We start from the raw sequence: 23,143 nt of genomic DNA, 5'->3' as shown, positions 1-23,143 counted from the left end.
CAAACCCAGAAAGCTACCATTAAGTAACAGCACTATCTTTAGACATAGAGCGCGCAGCCACCCGCTGCGACTTCCTGACCCCGGGTATAACGGAGTCAGACGTGGCTCTTGACACCCTCGTGACAGTACCCCCCTTTCCACGAGGGGCCACTGGACACTCAGGACTAGGTCTCTCAGGATGAGAGGCATGAAAAGCCCGAACTAACCTGTCGACGTTTACCTCTGATGCTGGAACCCACATTCTTTCCTCGGGACCATAACCCCTCCAATGCACCAGATATTGAAGAGAGCGGCGGACCCGACTAGAATCAACAATTTTGGATATTTGAAACTCTAGATTACCATCAACAACAACAGGAGGGGGTGGCAGCGGTGGCGGTTCTAGAGGCGGAACATACTTTTCGAGTAACGACTTATGGAAGACGTTATGGATTTTAAAAGTTTAAGGTAGCTCCAGGCGAAAAGCCACGGGGTTAATGATGGCTACAATTTTGTAAGGACCAATGAACCTAGGACCCGGTTTCCAAGAGGGAACCTTTAACTTAATATTCCTAGTAGATAACCACACATAGTCATTTACTCCTTACTGCCATGCATGAGGTATGTCTCAAGGTTTTGGTTGGTACGCTCAGTCTGTCCATTCGACTGAGGATGGAAAGCTGAGGAAAAGGACAAGTGTACCCCCAAACGGGAACAAAAAGCTTTCCAAAACTTAGAAATAAACTGAGTTCCCCGATGCGAAACAACATCGGAACGGACCCCGTGAAGCTTCACGATTTCACTGATGAATACCTGAGCAAGAGTCTTAGCATTAGGTAGTGCGGGTAACGCAATGAAGTGTACCATTTTGGTAAACCTGTCTACTACTACCAAGATAACTGTTTTACCCGCAGACAAAGGTATGTCAGTGATGAAATCCATTGACAGATGTGTCCATGGCCTATTGGGAATGACAAGTGGCAATAAAGACCCTGCAGGACGTGTATGAGAGACTTTAGCGCGTGCACAAGCCGAACAAGTAGACACAAAATCCATTACATCCTGACGCAACCTTGGCCACCAAAAACAACGAGACAATAGCTCCAAGGTTGCTTTACTACCCGGGTCCCAAGCAAGTGCCGAATTATGATGTTCATTTAATAATTTGAGACGCAGGTTTAACGGTACAAACAATTTCTCTGAGGGACAAGAGACCGGGGCGTCCCCCTGGGCCTCTAACACCTTCCCCTCCAGAACAGAGTGTACAGCGGAGACAACCACTCCTCTTTGTAGAATGGGTACCGGATCACCCACATTACCCCCTCCAGGGAAACTACGAGATAATGCGTCTGCCTTGGTATTTTTTGCCCCAGGACGATAGGTGATGAAAAACTTAAACCTGGTAAAAAATAGAGACCACCTAGCTTGTCTAGGGGTGAGACGCTTAGCTGATTCGAGGTACAGAAGGTTTTTGTGGTCCGTAATCACAGTGACGGGGTGGATTGCCCCCTCTAAAAAGTGACGCCATTCTTCAAACGCTAGTTTAATAGCTAATAGTTCCCTATTGCCAATATCATAGTTCTTCTCCTCTGCAGATAGTTTTTTTTTAGAAAAGAAAGCACAAGGATGCCATTTGCCAGGAGACGGACCCTGAGACAGTACAGCCCCCACTCCCACCTCTGACGCATCTACTTCAACAATAAAAGGCTGGGAGACATCAGGTTGGATTAGTACCGGTGCCGAGGTAAACCTCTCTTTTAGAGAGGAAAATGCCATTTTGGCGGTGTCAGACCATATAGAAAAATCAGTCCCCTTCCTAGTCATGTCAGTAAGGGGTTTGACAATCACAGAATAGTTTTTAATGAATTTTCTAAATAAATTTGCGAAACCCAAGAACCGTTGCAGTGCTTTAAGGTTCTCAGGGAGATCCCAATCTAGAATTGCCTGGACTTTCCTAGGATCCATACGGAAACCTGAAGCAGATAATAGATATCCCAGGAACTGTATCTCCTGAACGGCGAAAACACACTTCTCAATTTTCGCATATAGTTTATTCGTCCGTAGGACCTGCAGTACCTGTCTGACATGTACCTTGTGTGTCTTCAGATCAGACGAGTAAATTAAAATATCATCTAGGTATATCACCACAAACCTGCCGATAAGATGACTAAAAATGTCATTAACGAAATGTTAGAAGACAGCAGGAGCATTGGTCAGACCGAAAGGCATGACTAGATTTTCATAATGCCCCTCCCAGGTGTTAAAGGCTGTCTTCCACTCATCCCCTTCCTTGATACGAATCAGATTGTAGGCCCCCCTAAGATCAAGTTTGGAGAACCACTTAGCACACGCAATCTGATTAAACAGGTCAGGAATGAGAGGAAGAGGGTATGGGTCTCGGATGGCTATCCGGTTTAGTTCGCGGAAATCTAGGCCCCCATCTTTCTTTTTAACAAAGAAAAACCCTGCAGCCACGGGTGATGAAGAGGGTCTGATGTGTCCCTTAGCCAAGCTCTCGGAGATATAATCTTTTATGGCTTGTCTCTCGGGACCCGAAAGATTATATAACCTGGTCTTGGGTAATTTCACACCGGGAATCAGGTTAACCGGGCAATCATAAGGATGCTGAGGTGGTAACTTCTGACACCCCTTTTCAGAGAAAACATCCTCAAAGTCTGAAACAAAAGTAGGTAGGGTAGCTATGGAGGCGACTAAGCAATTTCTATTTTAAGCAATTTTCTTTGCAATGCTCACTCCACTCCAATATCTCCCTGGCCTGCCAATCCACCACTGGATTGTGCGCTACCAACCAGTGAAGACCCAATACCACAGGAGTGGGAAGACCCTCCAGAACATAACATGATAGACACTCATTATGGTGGTCCCCTACCCGAAGGTGTAAGTTATGTACTATATGAGTAAGGTTTCTCTGAGACAGAGGAGCAGAGTCGATAGCGAAAATGGGAACAGGTCTCTGTAGCGTACAGAAAGACAAACCCATAGTCTGGGCAAACTGGGCATCTATCAAATTTACTCCTGCTCCACTGTCTAGGAAGAAAGAAATAGTCTCTGTCTTAACACCAACAACAACAACCGCTGGCAACACAAATTGAGATGTTCGTATGGAGGAAACGTATACCCCCCGGCTGACATCCTCCACACAGCCTGGGGTTAGTAGTTTTCCGACGGTCTTTTATTTTTGAGTATGGAAGGACAGACATTAATGAAATGACACCTCCCCCCACAGAAAAAACAAACCCCACGCCTACGGCGTGCCTCAGGAGGACGGACCTGACGAGTAGTTCCTCCTAGCTGCATAGGCTCTTCTAGGTCCGTACAGACTAGCTGCTGCTTCGGAGGGGTTACTAATTGCTCAGGATCTTTCAATCTGTCCCTAAGATGTCTATCTATTCTGATAGAAAGGGACATAACCGCATCAAGGGAAAAGGGGGTCTCATACAGCGCAAGCGCATCCTTAATCCTTTCGGATAACCCAGAGCAAAACTGACTCCTGAGAGCCGGATCGTTCCACTGGGTATCCGTAGCCCACCTACGGAACTCTGAGCAATACTCCTCTGCTGCCCGCTCTCCCTGTAGGAGTCTCCGTAATTTCGACTCAGCCAGGGCGACTCGGTCAGGGTCATCATATATGAGACCCAAAACCCCAAAAAATTCCTCCACAGACCGGAGAGCCGGAGAATCAGTGGGTAAAGAGGACGCCCAGGATTGCGGGTCCCCCTGAAGCAGGGAAATAACAATCCCCACCCGCTGTTCTTCATTACCAGAGGAGTAGGGGCGCAGTCTAAAATATAACTTACAGGCCTCACGGAACATTACAAATTTGTCTCTTCCCCCAGAAAATCTGTCAGGAAGAACAACCTTGGGTTCCGGAGCAACCTGGTTACCCATAGCAACTGCAGGACTTGCGGTCTGCTGCAATTGCTGCTGTTGCTGGAGGACCGACGCCTTCAATCCTGCCACCTCCAAAGACAGGCCTTGAAGTTGCTTTGTCAAAGCGGCAATAGGATCCATGCTGGATTCTAAATAGGCAGAGGAGAAAAGAAAAAAAATATATAATTTTTATTTTATTATTTTTTTTAAACAAAATAAGGGCCAGATATAATATCACGACCGGCGTGACGATCATATATGTGACGCAAAGGGAGGGAAAAGGAAGGCCCTGTCCAAGGGAGAGGGAAAGATGGTGACCCCTAACTCACCTTGAGGCTGGTACCTGACTGCCCTGACGTCCCTAGACGGGTTTCTCACCCGTACGCCGATCACGTTCCTAAACCCTGGCTTTCCCTAAGATGAGCCCTACGTAGTGAATAGGGTGGTGGGAACACTAGTCCGCACCACTAACACTAAAGGGAAACACTAGGGAGAAGACAGACAATACTGACAAAATATATAGTCCCAGGTGGGCGACAACAAACAACCAACAGGGATCCGGAGGGTAATGCTCTGGTACGACAACCAGGGATAACAGCAACTCAGCTCCAGTGGGTCAGTATAGAAGTCCAGGCAGGAAGCTCTATATCTGACACCAGAGAAGTAGGAGAGGGAAATATAAGGAGGTTGGGAGTGCTGGACAAGAAACAGCTGAGGAGAAGAAGCTACGGATCCCTGAGTGAGACAAAAACGATTGCAAGGCAAACCCAGAAAGCTACCATTAAGTAACAGCACTATCTTTAGACATAGAGCGCTCAGCCACCCGCAGCGACTTCCCGACCCCGGGTATAACGGAGTCAGACGTGGCTCTTGACACCCTCGTGACAGGTGCTGGGAGTCAGACCCCCACTGAACTGATATTGATGACCTATTTTGTGCATAAGTCATCAATACTTAGCTCCTGGAGAACCCCTTTAAACTTAAACTGACTAGAAAATTGTCTCATATAGTACACAAATATTTAAGACGGGGGTTCTTCAACATAAAAAAAATATCTGGCATAATTAAAAGGGTATTCCCATTTCAGACATTGATGGCATATTGCTAAGCGCGGTTCCCACCTCTGGACCAGAACGGGCATCCCAAAGCGACAAGAAGAGATATTCACTGCTATGGCAGTCCTGTTGCAGTGAATGGAGTGGTGGCTGTGCATGAGCAATCTACTCTCCATTCACCACTGTGGGACTTTCAAAAGTAGCTGAGGACACTCTCTTGGCTATTTTTGGAACTCACATAGCATTGAATGCAGACCACCCAACACATGCTCTCCATTCACTGCTATGGGAGCCCCATAGCTTTGGGGCCCCCATTCTGAATATAGGAGTGGGTCCCATAGGTGGCTATACCATCAATGACTGAGATTATAATGTAAAGCTTTAAACTATGTATGAATAAAACATGCACATACATTCCGATTATCAAGAAGAAAATATTTTTTCATCTTGGCATCCCAAGACCCGTAACTTTTTTATTTTTTATTTCTACTGAGCTGTGTGACTTGTAGGTTTCAGCTGTATTATTTTGGGATACAGTTTTGATTGCTTTTTATTCAGTGTTTTTGTTGGCGAATAAGCAAAAAGCAGCAATTCTGTCTTTTTTTTAGTTTCTTTGCTTTGTTTCCCATACGGGATAATCACAGGTTTACATGAATACATTTTTTTTTTTTTACTCTGAATTTTTTTATTTAATTTTTTTAACTATTTAATAGTCCCACAAGGGCACTATAATAGGCAATCTTTTGATCACTTCTGAAATAGAGGCACGGCCTGCAATGAGATTGCGGGGTGCCAATGGGACACAGAGGGAAACCGCTGATATATTATATGGCAGGGGTGCATATAGACAGTAGAGGGCCCCTGTGCAACAGTGGTATGTGCGTCCCTTGTTATTTACCAGCAAATTTATCCATAGTGAGTGGTCCATCATAGATCTCCTTACAATAACTCTCCAGTAAATTAATTTAATGGATCAGAGTCTATCAGTAAATTTAAGCCATGGGAACATTGATGCCCTTTTTTATTATGTTATGGGACCACCATTTCTAAAGGCCTCCTGTGAGCTGCACAGAACACACCAATGGAGCAACACTAGGAGATGTCGCGCTCATCCACAGGAAGCCAGGAGCCCGGACCTCGCCCTGAACCTTAGGCGCACAACGGATCCCAATAAAAAGAAAGACGGTCCAGCTTTACTTGAGGCTTTATTTAATCCCGTGCAGATAAAAACCAACATACAGCAATGCAGAAAATCGACCGGTTTCGGATCACTGTAGATGTGGATCCTTAGTCATGACTAAGAACACACCAATAGTATGTCTACCCTGATGTAAAGAACATATCAGAAGTTGAGATATGATCTAAGAAACAAAACTAAGGACAATTAAGACAATTTAATGAAATAAGCAAAAATACTATATCCTGGCCTGTATTGTAAGTTGTTTTTTTAAGTACTGATTGGTTCTGTCCTTTTAATTATATTCCCTTTTATTATTATCATTCTGTGTAATAATGTGCCTTGTAAATGTAGTACCCATCCCCCATTGTGCTGAATGGACCACATTCCTGAGTGATCTTAGAGACATACGTGTGCACACTGTAGGAGGGGTTGATGTGAATAACTGTGGTCTGCACTAACAATTAATTGTGATTCCACCCGACACTTCATCCTAGCTAGGATGTAAGTATTGATTAGCTCTATCTCTTGTACACCCTGGGGTGTCGGTCATGTGGTAGACAGCCATGTTTTATGGCATGATCGACCGGATCCCTATCCCATATTTAGGCTAGTGATGTTTGATTTGTTTGTGTTATCATATACAGTATTTAATCCCACTTAGTAAATATATTTATGCGCTTAGCCTGTGTAAGTTTATTCATTCTCAAATTTTTAGAATTCACGTTAAATTACACGGCCATATAGAAAGAAATTTTTATACTGACTCTTGACTAAAAATGAAATGTGTAAGGCCATGTATAGTAACATAGTAACATAGTACATAAGGCCGAAAAAATACATTTGTCCATCCAGTTCGGCCTGTCATCCTGCAAGTTGATCCAGAGGAAGGAAAAAAAAAAAACCTGTGAGGTAGAAGCCAATTTTCCCCACTTTAGGGGAATAAAAAATTCCTTCTCGACTCCAATCAGGCAATCAGAATAACTCCCTGGATCAACGACCCCTCTCTAGTAGCTAAAGCCTGTAATATTATTACGCTCCAGAAATACATCCAAGCCCCTCTTGAATTCCTTTATTGTACTCACCATTCCCACCTCCTCAGGCAAAGAGTTCCATAGTCTCACTGCTCTTACCGTAAAGAATCCTTTTCTATGTTTGTGTACAAACCTTCTTTCCCCAGACGCAGAGGATGTCCCCTCGTCACAGTCACAGTTTTGGGGATAAATAGATGATGGGATAGATCTCTGTACTGACCCCTGATATATTTATACATAGTAATTAGATCTCCCCTCAGTCGTCTTTTGTCTAAAGTGAATAACCCTAATTTTGATAATCTTTCAGGGTACTGTAGTTGCCCCATTCCAGTTATTACTTAAGTTGCCCTCCTCTGGACCTTCTCCAGCTCTGCTATGTCTGCCTTGTTTACAGGAGCCCAGAACTGTACACAGTACGCCATGTGTGGTCTGACTAGCGATTTGTAAAGTGGTAGGACTATGTTCTTATCACGGGCATCTATGCCCCTTTTGATGCAACCCATTATCTTATTGGCCTTGGCAGCAGCTGCCTGACACTGGTTTTTGCAGCTTAGTTTGCTGTTTATTAAAATTCCTAGATCCTTTTCCATGTCAGTGTTACCGAGTGTTTTACCATTTAGTATGTACGGGAGACTTGCATTATTCTTCCCATGTGCATAACTATACATTTGTCAGTGTTAAACCTCATCTGCCACCTATCTGCCCAAGCCTCCAATCTATACAGATCCCTCTGTAGTAGTATACTGTCCTCTTCAGTGTAAATTACTTTACACAGTTTAGTGTCATCTGCAAAAATTGATACTTTACTATGCAAGCCTTCTACAAGATCATTAATAAATATATTGAAGAGAATAGGGCCCAATACTGACCCCTGAGGTACTCCACTAGTGACAGTGACCCAATCTGAGTGTGTACCACTAATAACCACCCTCTGTTTTCTATCATTGAGCCAGTTACTTACCCACATACAGACGTTTTCTCCCAGTCCAAGCATTCTCATTTTATATACTAACCTTTTATGTGGTGCAGTGTCAAATGCTTTGGAGAAGTCCAGATATACGACATCCATTGATTCGCCGCTGTCAAGTCTAGAACTTACCTCCTCAAAGAGACTGATTAAATTAGTTTGGCATGACCGATCCCTCACGAAGCCATGCTGATATGGCGTTATTTGCTCATTTCCGTTGAGATAGAAACATAGAAACATAGAAACATAGAATGTGTCGGCAGATAAGAACCATTTGTCCCATCTAGTCTGCCCAATATATCTGAATCCTATGAATAGCCCCTGGCCCTATCTTATATGAAGGATAGCCTTATGCCTATCCCATGCATGCTTAAACTCCTTCACTGTATTTGCAGCTACCACTTCTGCAGGAAGGCTATTCCATGCATCCACTACTCTCTCAGTAAAGTAATACTTCCTTATATTACTTTTAAACCTTTGCCCCTCTAATTTAAAACTCTGTCCTCTTGTGGTAGTTTTTCTTCTTTTAAATATGCTCTCCTCCTTTACCGAGTTGATTCCCTTTATGTATTTAAAAGTTTCTATCATATCCCCTCTGTCTCTTCTTTCTTCCAAGCTATACATATTAAGGTCCTTTAACCTTTCCTGGTAAGTTTTATCCTGCAATCCATGTACTAGTTTAGTAGCTCTTCTCTGAACTCTCTCTAGAGTATCTACTGTATATCCTTCTGGAGATATGGCCTCCAGTACTGCGCACAATACTCCAAGTGAGGTCTCACCAGTGTTCTGTAGAGCGGCATAAGCACTTCACTCTTTCTACTGCTTATACCTCTCCCTATACATCCAAGCATTCTGCTGGCATTTCGTGCTGCTCTATTACATTGTCTTCCCACCTTTAAGTCTTCTGAAATAATTACTCCTAAATCCCTTTCCTCAGATACTGAGGTCAGGACTGTGTCAAATATTCTATATTCTGCCCTTGGGTTTTTACGCCCCAGGTGCATTATCTTGCACTTATCCACATTAAATTTCAGTTGCCAGAGTTCTGACCATTCTTCTAGTTTTCCTAAATCCTTTTCCATTTGGCGTTTCCCTCCAGGAACATCAACCCTGTTACATATCTTTGTGTCATCAGCAAAAAGACAAACATTACCATCGAGGCCTTTTGCAATATCACTTATGAAGATATTAAACAAAATTGGTCCCAGTACAGATCCCTGTGGAACCCCACTGGTAACATGACCTTGTTTTGAATGTTCTCCATTGACTACAACCCTCTGTTGTCTGTCACTCAGCCACTGCCTAATCCACTCAACAATATGGGAGTCCATGCTCAATGACTGCAGTTTATTGATAAGTCTTCTATGTGGGACAGTGTCAAAAGCCTTACTAAAATCTAGATATGCGATGTCTACTGCACCTCCACCGTCTGTTATTTTAGTCACCCAGTCAAAAAAATCTATAAGATTTGTTTGACATGATCTCCCTGAAGTAAACCCATGTTGTTTTTCATCTTGCAATCCATGGGATTTTAGATGTTCCACAATCCTACTATTGCCTACTATTGATGTCAGACTCACTGGTCTATAGTTGCTCGATTCCTCCCTACTACCTTTCTTGTGAATGGGCACGACATTTGCCAATTTCCAATCTTCCGGGATGACTCCTGTTACTAATGATTGGTTAAATAAATCTGTTAACGGTTTTGCCAGCTCACCACTAAGCTCTTTTAATAATTTTGGGTATATCTCATCAGGCCCCTGTGACTTATTTGTCTTCACCTTAGACAGCAAACTTAGAACATCTTCCTCTGTAAAGATACATGCATCAAACAATTTATTAGTCATCCTTTCTAGTGGAGGTCCTTCTCCTTTTTCTTTTGTAAAAACTGAACAGAAGTATTCATTAAGGCAGTTGGCTAGCCCTTTATTCTCTTCTACATACCTTCCGTCCTTTGTTTTTAATTTAGTTATTCCTTGTTTTAATTTCCTTTTTTCATTTATATATCTGAAGAATGTCTTATCCCCTTTTTTCATAGACTGAGCTAGTTTTTCTTCTAATTTGGGTTTATAGTGGCTCACCCTTCTGATTACCAGGGTTGGTGCTCTAACTATAATGTGGTTCACCCTAACCACATAAGAATTGACAGTAGAGAAGTAAATAAATTATAGTGAGCACTCGATATCTGTGGTCATATATCAGGTTAAATAATTTAATTTATTAGGTCATAAAATTATGCATACAATAAATGGGATAAAAATAGGCAGTATATAGGATATAGTATAAAAATAAAAAGATATATTTGGTAGCTTACTCTATTATAAATAGACAGTATATTATATAAATGAATATAATCACAATGTAGTTATACTAATAAAAGCAATAATATCATTAAAACTTGGTATGTCCTTGTGAACGCTGTAACTTTGTTCTTATGAGCGCTGTAGCTTTATTTCTTATGAGCGCTACAGCTTTGGTCCTAACGATAAAAAGTCTCAATTATATCCTGCGATAGGTGAGGAGGGTAATTCACTGAGTTATGCGGTATATCCGTGAGTCTATATAAATCCAGAGATACTCACTGTTTGAAGTCCGGCTTGTGTATAACTGGCCGTGGTGGCGTCCCACCGTAGGTCAGTACACTCACCCTGTGTGTTTCTATAGGATATCTCCCAATGCTCGAAGTCCGTGATATCTTTACGGTGATTCCGGTACCTGCTCCCAAATAACCGCTGTGCGTCCCACGTGTGGCTGGCGTCCTGCGCTTTTTGCCGGCACTGCACGTGATCAGGGCGCCGGGAAAGTCAAGGAAGTCTTTACCTGTGAGCGGTTCAAGGCTTCTATGGTAAGTCAGGGAGTCAGGAATAATTTCAATCACCGATGCGGTCGTATCCGTCACTGCGAGTACTGATCAGCTCCAATGTCTTAAGGTGTCTTGTCCACTATAAGGGTCCCAACCGCTATACGCGTTTCAAGGTCTCTGACCTCTTCCTCAGTAGCTGGTTATGGGATCCAAAGATACTTCCTTATATACCCTAAACGGGTTACACCTTATTTGCTTAATTAGGGATCATTTCAAAACCTGGTTTGGAATTAGGTAACTTTGAAATCCCTCCTTACATTTTTAAATGAGGATATTCAACATTTTTAAATGAGGATATTCAACATTATACACATATATTACACATTGACATTAAATAGACCTAGCTAAAATCCTTTATACATTTCACCAAAAACCTTAGTATATTTTTGCATAAATTCATATATGTTTATAATCAATACCTATTAGTAAAAAGATAATAATAATAATAATAATAATAATACTATAAAGCTATACAATTACGTTTCTCCTCTGTATATGGTGTTAGGATATTAGAGATATATATATTTTTTTTAAAATATATTTATTTTTATTGATTCCATTAAAACATTAATTTATTAATTTATTAATTTAATTAAAACCAGTATAAATTCATCTGTAATTTCTTGTTTGTAGTGATGTAAAGGAGGTGGGGGCTCCCAACTAAGGGGAGATCGGGGTGCTGATTTTACAGCTAAAACACCGATGTCCCGTCCGTCAAGAGCACCCACCTCTTGATCTACAGAAAACCAAATATTTCAAAGTCTGCGTTAAGACCCTCAGGTAATAAAGTATTAAAATCATATATACGCCTCGCCTCCTGTCTTGACATATTGGAGATATGATCCCCTCCTCTCCAATGTATATCTATTTTTTCAAATGCCGTAAACTTTAATAGGGAGGGGTCCCGATTATGATGATATTTAAAATGCTTGGACAGTGAATGTTTCTCATATCCTGTTCTAATCTTAGTCATATGTTCTGCAATTCTGACTTTTAATAACCTTTTCGTTCGCCCTATGTATTGTTTTTTACAGGGGCATTCAATCATGTATAAAACATTCGCTGTATTGCATGATAAAAATGTATCGATAGTATACGAAAATGAGTTCGATGTGGAAGAAATTAAACTTGTTTTTTTCGGAAATTTCGTATTTTTACAATTGCTGCAAGTATTACACCTATAAAATCCCTTCAAATTAAAATAATTTTTATAGATTTTTTCCTTTTTATTTTTTACAGTTGGTGCTACTTTAATGGCCAGATTAGGTGCTTTTGTATAAACTATTTGTGGACCATTGGTCAAATATGGTCCTATTAGTTTGTCATTTGTAATATGATGCCAATGATTTCGAATAATGGCTTCAATCTTCCTATATTGAGCACTATAGGGTAACACAATCCTAATTTCATCCCCCATTTTGGGGTCAGTTTCTATTCTGGTCCTTGTTTTTTCTTCAAAGAAGATTTTTCTTTTTTTTTTGGATATATAGGAAGATTGAAGCCATTATTCGAAATCATTGATTGAAATTATTCCTGACTCCCTGACTTACCATAGAAGCCTTGAACTGCTCACAGGTAAAGACTTCCTTGACTTTCCCGGCGCCCTGATCACGTGCAGTGCCGGCAAAAAGCGCAGGACGCCAGCCACACGTGGGACGCACAGCGGTTATTTGGGAGCAGGTACCGGAATCACCGTAAAGATATCACGGACTTCGAGCATTGGGAGATATCCCATAGAAACACACAGGGTGAGTGTACTGACCTACGGTGGGACGCCACCACGGCCAGTTATACACAAGCCGGACTTCAAACAGTGAGTATCTCTGGATTTATATAGACTCACGGATATACCGCATAACTCAGTGAATTACCCTCCTCACCTATCGCAGGATATAATTGAGACTTTTTATCGTTAGGACCAAAGCTGTAGCGCTCATAAGAAATAAAGCTACAGCGCTCATAAGAACAAAGTTACAGCGTTCACAAGGACATACCAAGTTTTAATGATATTATTGCTTTTATTAGTATAACTACATTGTGATTATATTCGTTTATATAATATACTGTCTATTTATAATAGAGTAAGCTACCAAATATATCTTTTTATTTTTATACTATATCCTATATACTGCCTATTTTTATCCCATTTATTGTATGCATAATTTTATGACCTAATAAATTAAATTATTTTACCTGATATATGACCACAGATATCGAGTGCTCACTATAATTTATTTACTAGTTTTTCTTCTGCCTACGCTTTAGAAGTTCTTATAACTTGCTTGGCCTCTCTCTGCCTAATCTTGTAGATTTCCTTATCTTCATTGCTCTGGGTTTTTTTATAATTACAAAATTCTAGCTTTTTATTTTTAATGATTTGGGCCACTTCTGCTGAGTACCACAGTGGTCTCTTCCTTTTTTTGCTTTTACTGACAAGTCTAATGCAATTTTCTGTTGCCTTCAATAATGCACCTTTTAAGTAGTCCCATTTCTCCTGAACTCCATGTAATCCGTTCCAGTCTGATAAGGACTCATTTATGACTAATTTCATTTTTGAAAAGTCTGTTTTTCTAAAATCTAAAACTTTTGTTTTTGTGTGGTGGGACTCTTTCACAGTTCTTATATTAAACCACACTGACTGGTGATCACTAGATCCCAAGGTTTCGCCTACAATGACATCATATACCGAATCCCCATTTGTGAATACCAAATCCAAAATGGCCTCCCTCCGGGTTGGCTCCTCAACCACTTGTTGTAGAGAGAACCCCAGTAGGGAATTTAGAATATCTGTACTCCTGGTAGAACTTGCTATTTTGGTTTTCCAGTTTATATCTGGAAGATTGAAATCTCCCATAATGATAACTTCTCCTTTCATTGTCATTTTAGCTATTTCTTCAACTAGTAGATCATCTAGTTCTTTAACTTGACCAGGTGGTCTATATATCACACCTACACGAGTTACTGCATGGTTAGCAAACTGCAACGTAACCCAAACTGACTCTATGTTGGCCTCACCAACTTGTATTAGGTTAGATTTAATGCTATCTTTCACATACAGGGCCACTCCTCCTCCTTTCTTGCCTTCTCTGTCTCTTCTGTATAAAGAGTACCCTGGTATGGTTATGTCCCAGTCATTTCTTTCATTAAACCATGTCTCCGTAACAGCCACTAAATCTACATTCTCAGATGCCATTATTGACCCAAGTTCATAGATTTTTTTACCTAAACTGCGAGCATTTGTAGACAGGACTCTGAGCTTATCATTTCTTAACCTCTGTGCTTCTGACCTGTTCTGGCATTGTTTCGGGGGGCAATTGGACTCTTTTATTTTCACTCTTTTGCCCCCCCTTCCTAGTTTAAATACTCTTTCGCAAATTCTTGGAGTTGTTCACTAAGTACATTTGTTCCTTTGAGAGAAAGATGCAAACTATCTTTTTTGTACAGTTCCTTTCTATTCCAAGTAGAGCTATCATGAGAAACAAAGCCAAATCCTTGCTCTTGACACCATTTACCAAGCCATATGTTGAACTCCTTTATGCGCCTCTGCCTATCATTCTGAACATTATGCACAGGCAGAACTTCAGAAAATGAAATGGTGGATGCAAAATCCTGTACGTCATTACCAAGTGTGATAAAAGATTTTTTCACCTCTGACACTTCATTGCAAGCCAGGTCATTTGTCCCTAGATGGACAAGAACATCCACGTCCCCTTCCTGCTTTGCTTGCTTAACAATATTAATAATACGTCTTCTATCTCTTCTAGCAGTAGCCCCAGGGAGACATCTCACAAAACCATTTTCTTTAAGCTCCACGCTTCTTATGATTGAATCACCCAGCAACAGCTGCTTCCTTTGAGACTTCACTTTATCTTTTTTGTTGCATACATTAGACATAGGAGTCAATGGTTTCTCACCCTCTGTGCTTGAGTCCATATCCATGTTGTCCTTACATTCTGAGAGTGCTGCAAATGAATTATGGAGAACCACCGACTGTGGGACATGTCTTCTATCCACCACTCTAAGACTTCCCGAACCTACTGTAACCCATCTGCCATTTCTGGGGGTCCTCTGTGACAGTGGCATTGCAGCAGTCCTAGCTGGAGATGCTCTAAGATAGCATCTCTCAGAAAACCTTCAAACAGTTTACCCACAACAGATGTTAAACTTACCGGCCTATAGTTTCCAGGCTCTGTTTTTGGACCCTTTTTGAATATTGGCACCACATTTGCCATGCGCCAATCCTGTGGGACATTCCCTGTCAGTATAGAGTCCGCAAATATCAGAAATAAGGGTCTGGCTATGACATTACTTAATTCCCTTAGGATTCGGGGGTGTATGCCATCCAGTCCTGGCGATTTGTCTATTTTAATCTTTTTAAGTCGCTGATGTACTTCTTACTGGGTCAGACAGGACACTTTTAATGGGGAATTTATTTTTACATTCTGCATGTCATCTGACAGTTTATTTTCCTCAGTGAATACATTGGAGAAAAAAATATTTAACAGCTTTGCTTTCTCCTCGTCGCTCTCTGCGACTCCCCCCTCAATACTCTTTAAAGGGCCGACACCTTCAGATTTATACTTTTTAACATTTATATAATTGAAGAACATTTTAGGGTTAGTTTTACTCTCTTTGGCAATTAATCTCTCGGTCTCTAGTTTGGCCACTTTTATTTGTTTTTTACATGTTCTATTTTTTTCCTTATAGTTTTTCAGTGCTTCCGTGCTACCCTCCTTTTTTAGTGATTTATATGCTTTACTTTTGTCATTTATTGCTTTCTTTACAGTTCTGTTTATCCACATTGGTTTCTTTTTGTTCCTTAACCTTTTATTCCCATACAGTATGTACCTCTCACAATGAGATTTTAGGATGTTTTTAAAGATATCTCATTTTGTGGCTGTATTTTTATTTTTGAGGACTTTGTCCCAGTTAGTTAGGCCTATGGCCTCTCTTAGTTGGCTAAATTTAGCTTTTTTGAAGTTTGGTATTTTTGTTCCTCACTGTAGAAACGCTCTTTTGAATGATAATTGGAAGGTTATTACTTTATGGTCACTATTTCCCAGGTGTTCACCAACCTACACGTCTGTTGTTCTGTCAGGCCTATTTGTTAATACTAAGTCCAGTATGGCCGTCCCTCTAGTCGGGTCCTGAACCAGTTGGGAGAGGTAATTGTCTTTGGTTATTGCCAAGAACCTGTTTCCCTTATGAGATATACAAGTTTCAGTTTCCCAGTCTATATCTGGGTAGTTGAAGTCCCCCATAATAACCACCTCATTATGATTTGCCGCCTCGTCTATCTCGTTTAGTAGTAGATTTTCTGTGGACTTTGGTATATTAGGTGGTTTATAGTAAACTCCTATTAGTAATTTATTGTTGTTTTTAGCTCCATGTATCTCTACCCACAGTGACTCCACATGTTCATGTCCCTCACTTATATATTCCCGAAGTGTGGGCTTTAGACAGGACTTTACATAAAGGCAGACCCCTCCCCCTCTTCGGTTTTGACGATCCTTTCTAAACAGACTGTAACCTTGTACATTAACTGCCCAGTCATAGCTATCATCCAGCCATGTCTCAGTTATTCCCACTATGTCATAGTCCTCCTCACACATCACTAATTCCAGTTCACCAGTTTTATTAGTCACGCTTCTGGCATTAGTATACATACATTTGAGAGGTTTATGTATATTTTTTACCCTACACCTTTCCTTCTGAGCTGTTCTAGTCCCTCCTTCCATTCCTCCCAAGTGCCACTACCTTGCCCCCGGTCTCTATCTGCACTATCTTCCCCTCCTATAGTGTAATTTCCCTCCCTCCAGTCCCTAGTTTAAACACTCCTCCAACCTTCTAGCCATCTTTCTCCCCAGCACAGCTGCTCCTTCCCCATTGAGGTGCAGCCCGTCCCTACGATAGAGCTTGTAGCCGATAGAGAAGTCGGCCCAGTTCTCCAGGAACCCAAACTCCTCCTTCCTACACCAGTTCTTGAGCCACTTGTTAATCTCCCTAATCTCCCACTGCCTTTCTTGTGTGGCTCGAGGTACAGGCAGTATTTCGGAAAATACTACCTTTGAGGTCCTTGCCCTAAGCTTTTGACCTAAATCCCTGAAATCATTTTTAAGGACTCTCCACCTACCTCTAACTTTGTCATTGGTTCCGATATGGACCATGACCGCTGGATCTTCTCCAGCCCCTCCCAGTAATCTGTCAACCCGATCCGCGATGTGTCGAACTCTAGCGCCAGGAAGACAGCACACTGTTCGGCAATCACGGTCTTTGTGACAGATTTCCCTATCTGTTCCCCTAATAATGGAGTCTCCCACTACCAGCACCTGTCTGGCCTGCCCTGCTCTCCTGGTCCCCTGCTTACTGGAGCTGACATTCCCCTGACTGGCAGAGGAAGTGTCCGGCTGCAGCAGTGCTGTCCCTGGACTGACATCCCCCTCATCTGCCTAACGTGCAAACTTGTTGGGGTGTGTCAGATCAGGGCTAGCCTCCCTGGCACTCTTCCCTCTACCCCGATTCCAAACTGTTACCCAGCTAGCTACCTCATTTTCCTCAGCCTCCTCTCTGTCACCCTTCCCCTCATCTACCCCAAAGAGTGCTTGCTCGGTGAGAAGCAAACTCTTTTGCAAATTGTCAATGCCTCTCAGTGTTGCAACTTGCCCGTTTAGAGACTCGATTAGCGATTCCAGACGGGTAATTTGCTCACATCTTGAACAAAGATATACACCCTCGAACGGCTGTTCCAGGACTGCATACATCATGCAAGATGTGCACTGGACTGCGTTGTCAACCACTCATTTGTTGAGTGTTATGATCATGTATGTGGCACTATTGTCATCATAGTTTTGAAACTTTTCTGCAAACAATGTTGGCTGTCTGTGGTTTTTCGATAATTTGTCCCAAAAAATACCCTTACCCTGATGGTAAGGGAGTGGAGGAGAGTTGAGCGGAGCAAGGCTGAGAGCCGTGATGCATATGCTTGGGGTTGAGAGGATGAGAGTGATTAAAACAAACCCTATCTTACTGGGTCAAAAGTAAATGTTGGGCAACCCTCTCAACAGAATATATAACAACAAAATGGGTGACCTTGTTAAAGCTTAACTTTTAATAAACACTAGATATAAAATAATAGCCCATAAGTACAGTAATAGACAAGAATATGTGCAGCACGAATGTGCCTAAATTAACAGTGCTCAGTAAAAGAGGAACAGCATTAACACAGTCTTTCAAAGTGGTGCCACCACTGTGGTCTCCATGTTTCCAGTGCTGGGTCTCTGACCCTTATCTTACCCTACTTGACCTGGGCTTATACCTGTCATAGGAGCAACACGATCAACCTATTGAGGGTGACCCTAGTGGATAAATAAAACTCACCTATCTGGGTATCTTTTGCATATTTACATGCATCCCCATCTCATCAATTCCAGTTGGATAAATAGAGTCAATACAACAGTGAGATGCATGCATGCATATCTACATGCATCCCCATCTCATCCATGGGGGGGGGGGGGGGAAGGGGAGGGACAAACGAGAAATTGAAACGGAGGGGTAAAATCTTTTGTTATTAGGACAATTGGGTCTAATACTCATTGGAGAAACAGGCTGTATGCACTGCATTCAAAAGAGCGCCGCCCTCTGAGGTCACGGAACCAGTCATGTGACCGGTCACGTGTGCGCATCATGTGACTGCCTCACGCGTGACCCGGGGGGAGTAGTCTGGGTCCGCATAAAACTACCTAGCAGATAGATCAACCTTCCTTCAGAGTAGCGACAGTTGGCTTGTCAAGCACTATTTGGGTAAAAAGCATTGGACCTTTGTTCTAGCTATTCTATCATTGTCATCCATCCTAAACTTTACATCAAGTACCCGGAGACATTATGAAAAGTGATTATATTACATTCCTGTGTGACACTCTCTCCATGTTCAAGTTATATCAGATTATTGTGTATTACTTTTTCTAGACCGTATTGTTTCTCATTGACTGGTTATTGCGCAGCAATGTGTCACAGCTCTATCAGTACAGCCTGTTCTCTTCTGTGAAACACAGGACATGAACTACTAGTAAAGTTCAACTTAACGTTTCATAGTACAGTGTCTGTTCATCATTCCACCGTTACATATTACAGTGTATCAGTTTTGCATGGAGTGTTGGTTTAATATACAATTTGCATAATTCAGTTGGATGATGAAGTTATGATGCAGAAACAAACTGTCATCCAACGCGATTCCCAGTATTTGGCTCTCACAGGACTAGGCAGCTGCTAGGTTTCAGTTAGTCAGCTCATTCCATCTTGTAGAACAAAGTTTTCAGAAAACCAAATCCCTTTTCTGTTTCCTTTCTCTGTTCAACTCAGTAAACAATTATCACTTGTTTGCAGCCCCTTCACACAGCTGTAGTTCGTGATACTTTGGTAGAGGACAACGCAAACATTATATCGCTGACATATCATAATCCTACGAGATGACGTAAAATCAGCTTTTGTAAACAATGTACTGCCTTGAACATGTCAAGAATGCCTGCCAGAGTACAAAAAGAAAAATAGTAAAAAGTATAATCTTGATGGTTGCTCGGCTGTTTGTTAAACTCGTAGTAGTGAATAAAGAGCTGCACATGGTATCTGGCCACTTCATTTATTTTTCATTTGGATTTGGTGACCAGTGTCCATCTCATTAGATGGGAAAAGGGTCTCGGGATCCTTGTTCTTAACATAAAAATGTATTAGGAAATTCTTCAAACCCTTTCCCTTTTTTCAGATATTTTGTTATTCTGTACCCTTGTGCTAAAATTAAAAAAGTCTAGTTTTTCCCCATCATTCTGGACTCAATACCCCATAATGAAAAAGTGAAAACAGAATGCTCAAAATCTTTGCTAATTTATTGAAAAGTAAAAACTTTCATTTTGCATTAACATAAATATTCACACATACATTGGCCAGCAGGCCCAAGAGGCCACTTTTTTCCAGCTGTGCCTCCCACTGAGACGATTGGGTGTCTTGGCCAGTACCATCCTCATCATTGTCACCTCCTCCTCCTCTTGCAGTAGCAGCTCCTCATACTCATCTTCCTCATCCTTCTTCTCAGGGCAGCCGTCAGCACCCAGCATACCCGGGCAAGTGCCGAGGCCCACTGTTCCTTAGGGGGCCTTCTCGTTTCCACACTTTAAAATTTCGGCAGTCGCAGTCCCTTTAAACATCCCCCTGCCTTGACATACTGCCACTGCGCTGCCAGCGCATGATGTCACTGCGCAGGATGTCCAGGCGGGTGGAGCGTCCGTGCGTGAGTACAGCCTGTACTGTACTAGTAGGGTGGGATCAGCAGTAATTTACAAGACACAGATTACATACGGAGGATGGATCACAGCAGGGGCGGAGCTTATCAGCAGAAGACAGCAAAGCAGCCGAAGTAGCCAGGAGTTGTATTATGATCAGGTGACCAGTCACATGAAGGGGCGGGGCTTAGCAGTGTATAGCGCGGAGCTGGGCTGTGAGGGAAGAAAGTGGTGAGTAACTGCTTTCAGACAGACTTGTAGTTCTCTCCTTGCTGAGCCTTATAGTTCTCTGCCCTTATACTCCTTCCTAGTACTGTGCTCTGGTAATCAATAATGACAGCCTGGCTGTACATGTTGACCCTTGTAGTTCTCTCAAAGAACTACAAGGCTCAGCATGTCCAGCCTGTCATTACTGATTACCAGAGGACAGTACTGGTGGATAGTATAGCAGAGAACTACAAGGCTCAGCATGGCCAGCCTGTCATTATTGGTTACCAGAGGACAATACTGGTAAATAGTATAGCAGAGAAGTTCTCTGTTATACTTTCCACCAGTACTCTCCTCTGGTAATCAGTAATGACAGCCTGGACAAGGACATGCTGAGCCTTGTAGTTCTCTGCTATACTATCCACTAGTACTGTCCTCTGGTAACCAGTAATGACAAGCTGAACATGCTGAGCCTTGTAGTTCTCTGCCATACTCTCTCCCAGTACAGCCCTGTGATAATCAATAATGACAGGCTGGACATGCTGAGCCTTGCAGTTCTCTGCCATACTCTCTCTCCGCATATCAAAGTGTGTATACAGGGGCTACAAGTTACCACAGAAGCTAGCTGCAGTGAACATGGATACAATGTACATGAACCAAGTACCCACAGTCAATATATTAGTGAACATACAGTGGAGATGAAACTGCATGCAGGTGGTTTGTCCCTTAGTGCTTTGGTTAGAATTTGCCTCAGTTCTACTGCCCGTATTATAGGTACCTATGACGATGCCCATCATGAGGTCCAGACAGGTGCTATGTAAGTACTGGGATATATTAAAAACAGACCCAGACTTGGAAGACATAATAGGACCATATTCCCAGATAACATACAGGAAGGGAAGAAGCCTAAGGGACAGACTGGTCAATAGCCACTACCAGCCCCCTCTGAACCCTGGAAACTGGTTGTCGAGGAGGCCTACGGGTACATTTAAGTGTGGTAGGTGTACGGCCTGTAGTCAGGTTCTGAAAACTAAGACCTTTACGGGCTCCTACACATGTAGAGAATACACCACTCGTGACTATGTGAACTGTCTGACCATGGGTGTAGTATATCTGGCACAATGCTCCTGCCCCTTTGACTATGTGGGCAGAACAAAGAGAGAATTCAGGCGACAGATCAGAGACCACATTAATGACATCCAAAATAAAAAAGATACATCAGTGGCACGTCATATTAATCAGTGCCACGGTGGAGACACCACCTGCCTCATATTTATAGGCATCCAAAACGTCCCCAAGCCAAGGAGGGGTGGAGACTGGGATAAAATGATCCTGAAGGCGGAAACGAGATGGATATACAGACTTAAATCTGTGACACCAAATGGTTTAAATGAATACCTCTCGTATAAGCCATTCTTGTAAAAAACCTACATATACAGGAGATACTTCCATATATATGTATAATAAACAAATATAAACCCCACCTCTCCTCCCAAAAGCGTCTACCTATAATCCAGCCTACCTTCTTTATTTATGTCTAAGGAGCGTACATTAGAGCGTAAATCCCCATATAAAAGAATGCAAAAGCAAGGATGTATGATTTAATGGGATGTTTGTTTACTGTGTACATATGTTATCAGCACAGTTTTTGGTCCCCATGTCCTGACTAGCACCTACTGTAAATCTTAAACTAACCTGATGGGCATTGACACTGGAGTACCAAGTTATAAGAATGTGTTATTAACATAATACGTATAACTAACCTTTTTAGTCTATTCCTGAGTAATCGCTCTATAGCGTCCAGGACAGACAGGGTTAATATAATCTTGGTCTCTCCTTAGATAGTGTGAACTTCACCTTCCTCCCTCAAACCAAAGCCGAGCCTAAAATGACACGATGTGATCATAAACAAAGCCTTGCTGTACGGAGAATCAGCCGAGGACGCGGTGCTAGGTCCCCATAGCAACTAATCACGCCCACGGACCATGTCACTTCCGGTTAGTAACGGAGCACAGCGAGCCTGGCCTTGTAAGGAGGCGGTACCTCATGATACTGTGTCTCCGTTTGGAATTGGCTGGCAATCGTAGGGGGAGTAACCAACGCGCAGCACACCCACGGGGCCTATTGGCCAACTTAACTGTAGGTGGAGCGGCGCGCGTTTAAAAGAGACTTAAGTGCACGAATAGATTGCCACTGCCGCAATATGCAAACAGGAGCACAGCCACTGCTTTTGGTGCCCCGACATCCATATCCCTGAAGAGCCAAGTGCCTACCTGGCGAAACGCGTCGGATTATGGTGCAGACAAGATCTACTAGGGAGGTAAGAGCATAGGGAACTATAGCATAGGCCCGAGGTTCCAGAGGCTGGAGGTCGTCCTTCTAAGGACGAGTGCCCCGACTACAGCCATTAAGGTATTCTTACTCATAGACTAGGCCAAGTAGGGTGAGCACTCAGGGTGAGTTACTTCCCTCATCAGTAGGCCTCTCCCTAATACCCCCCTATATACTAGGAACAAAATTAGGCCAATTTTGCGTATATAGACCCTGTCCTCCCTCCCTATATAGCGCAGGAGTTCACTCTACTCTATTGTCTCATTTATTTTAGTAGAAACTAATAAAAGCTAAATCTTAACTTAAATACAAGAATGCATACTCAGTTCAGTATATATATAATTAGAGACCACTGAGATAATCCATT

Source organism: Bufo bufo, chromosome 5 (genome assembly GCF_905171765.1).
Source record: "Bufo bufo chromosome 5, aBufBuf1.1, whole genome shotgun sequence".
Classification (NCBI taxonomy): domain Eukaryota; kingdom Metazoa; phylum Chordata; class Amphibia; order Anura; family Bufonidae; genus Bufo; species Bufo bufo.
The sequence above is the reverse complement of the archived record's forward strand: the minus strand, read 5'-3'. Positions refer to the sequence as shown.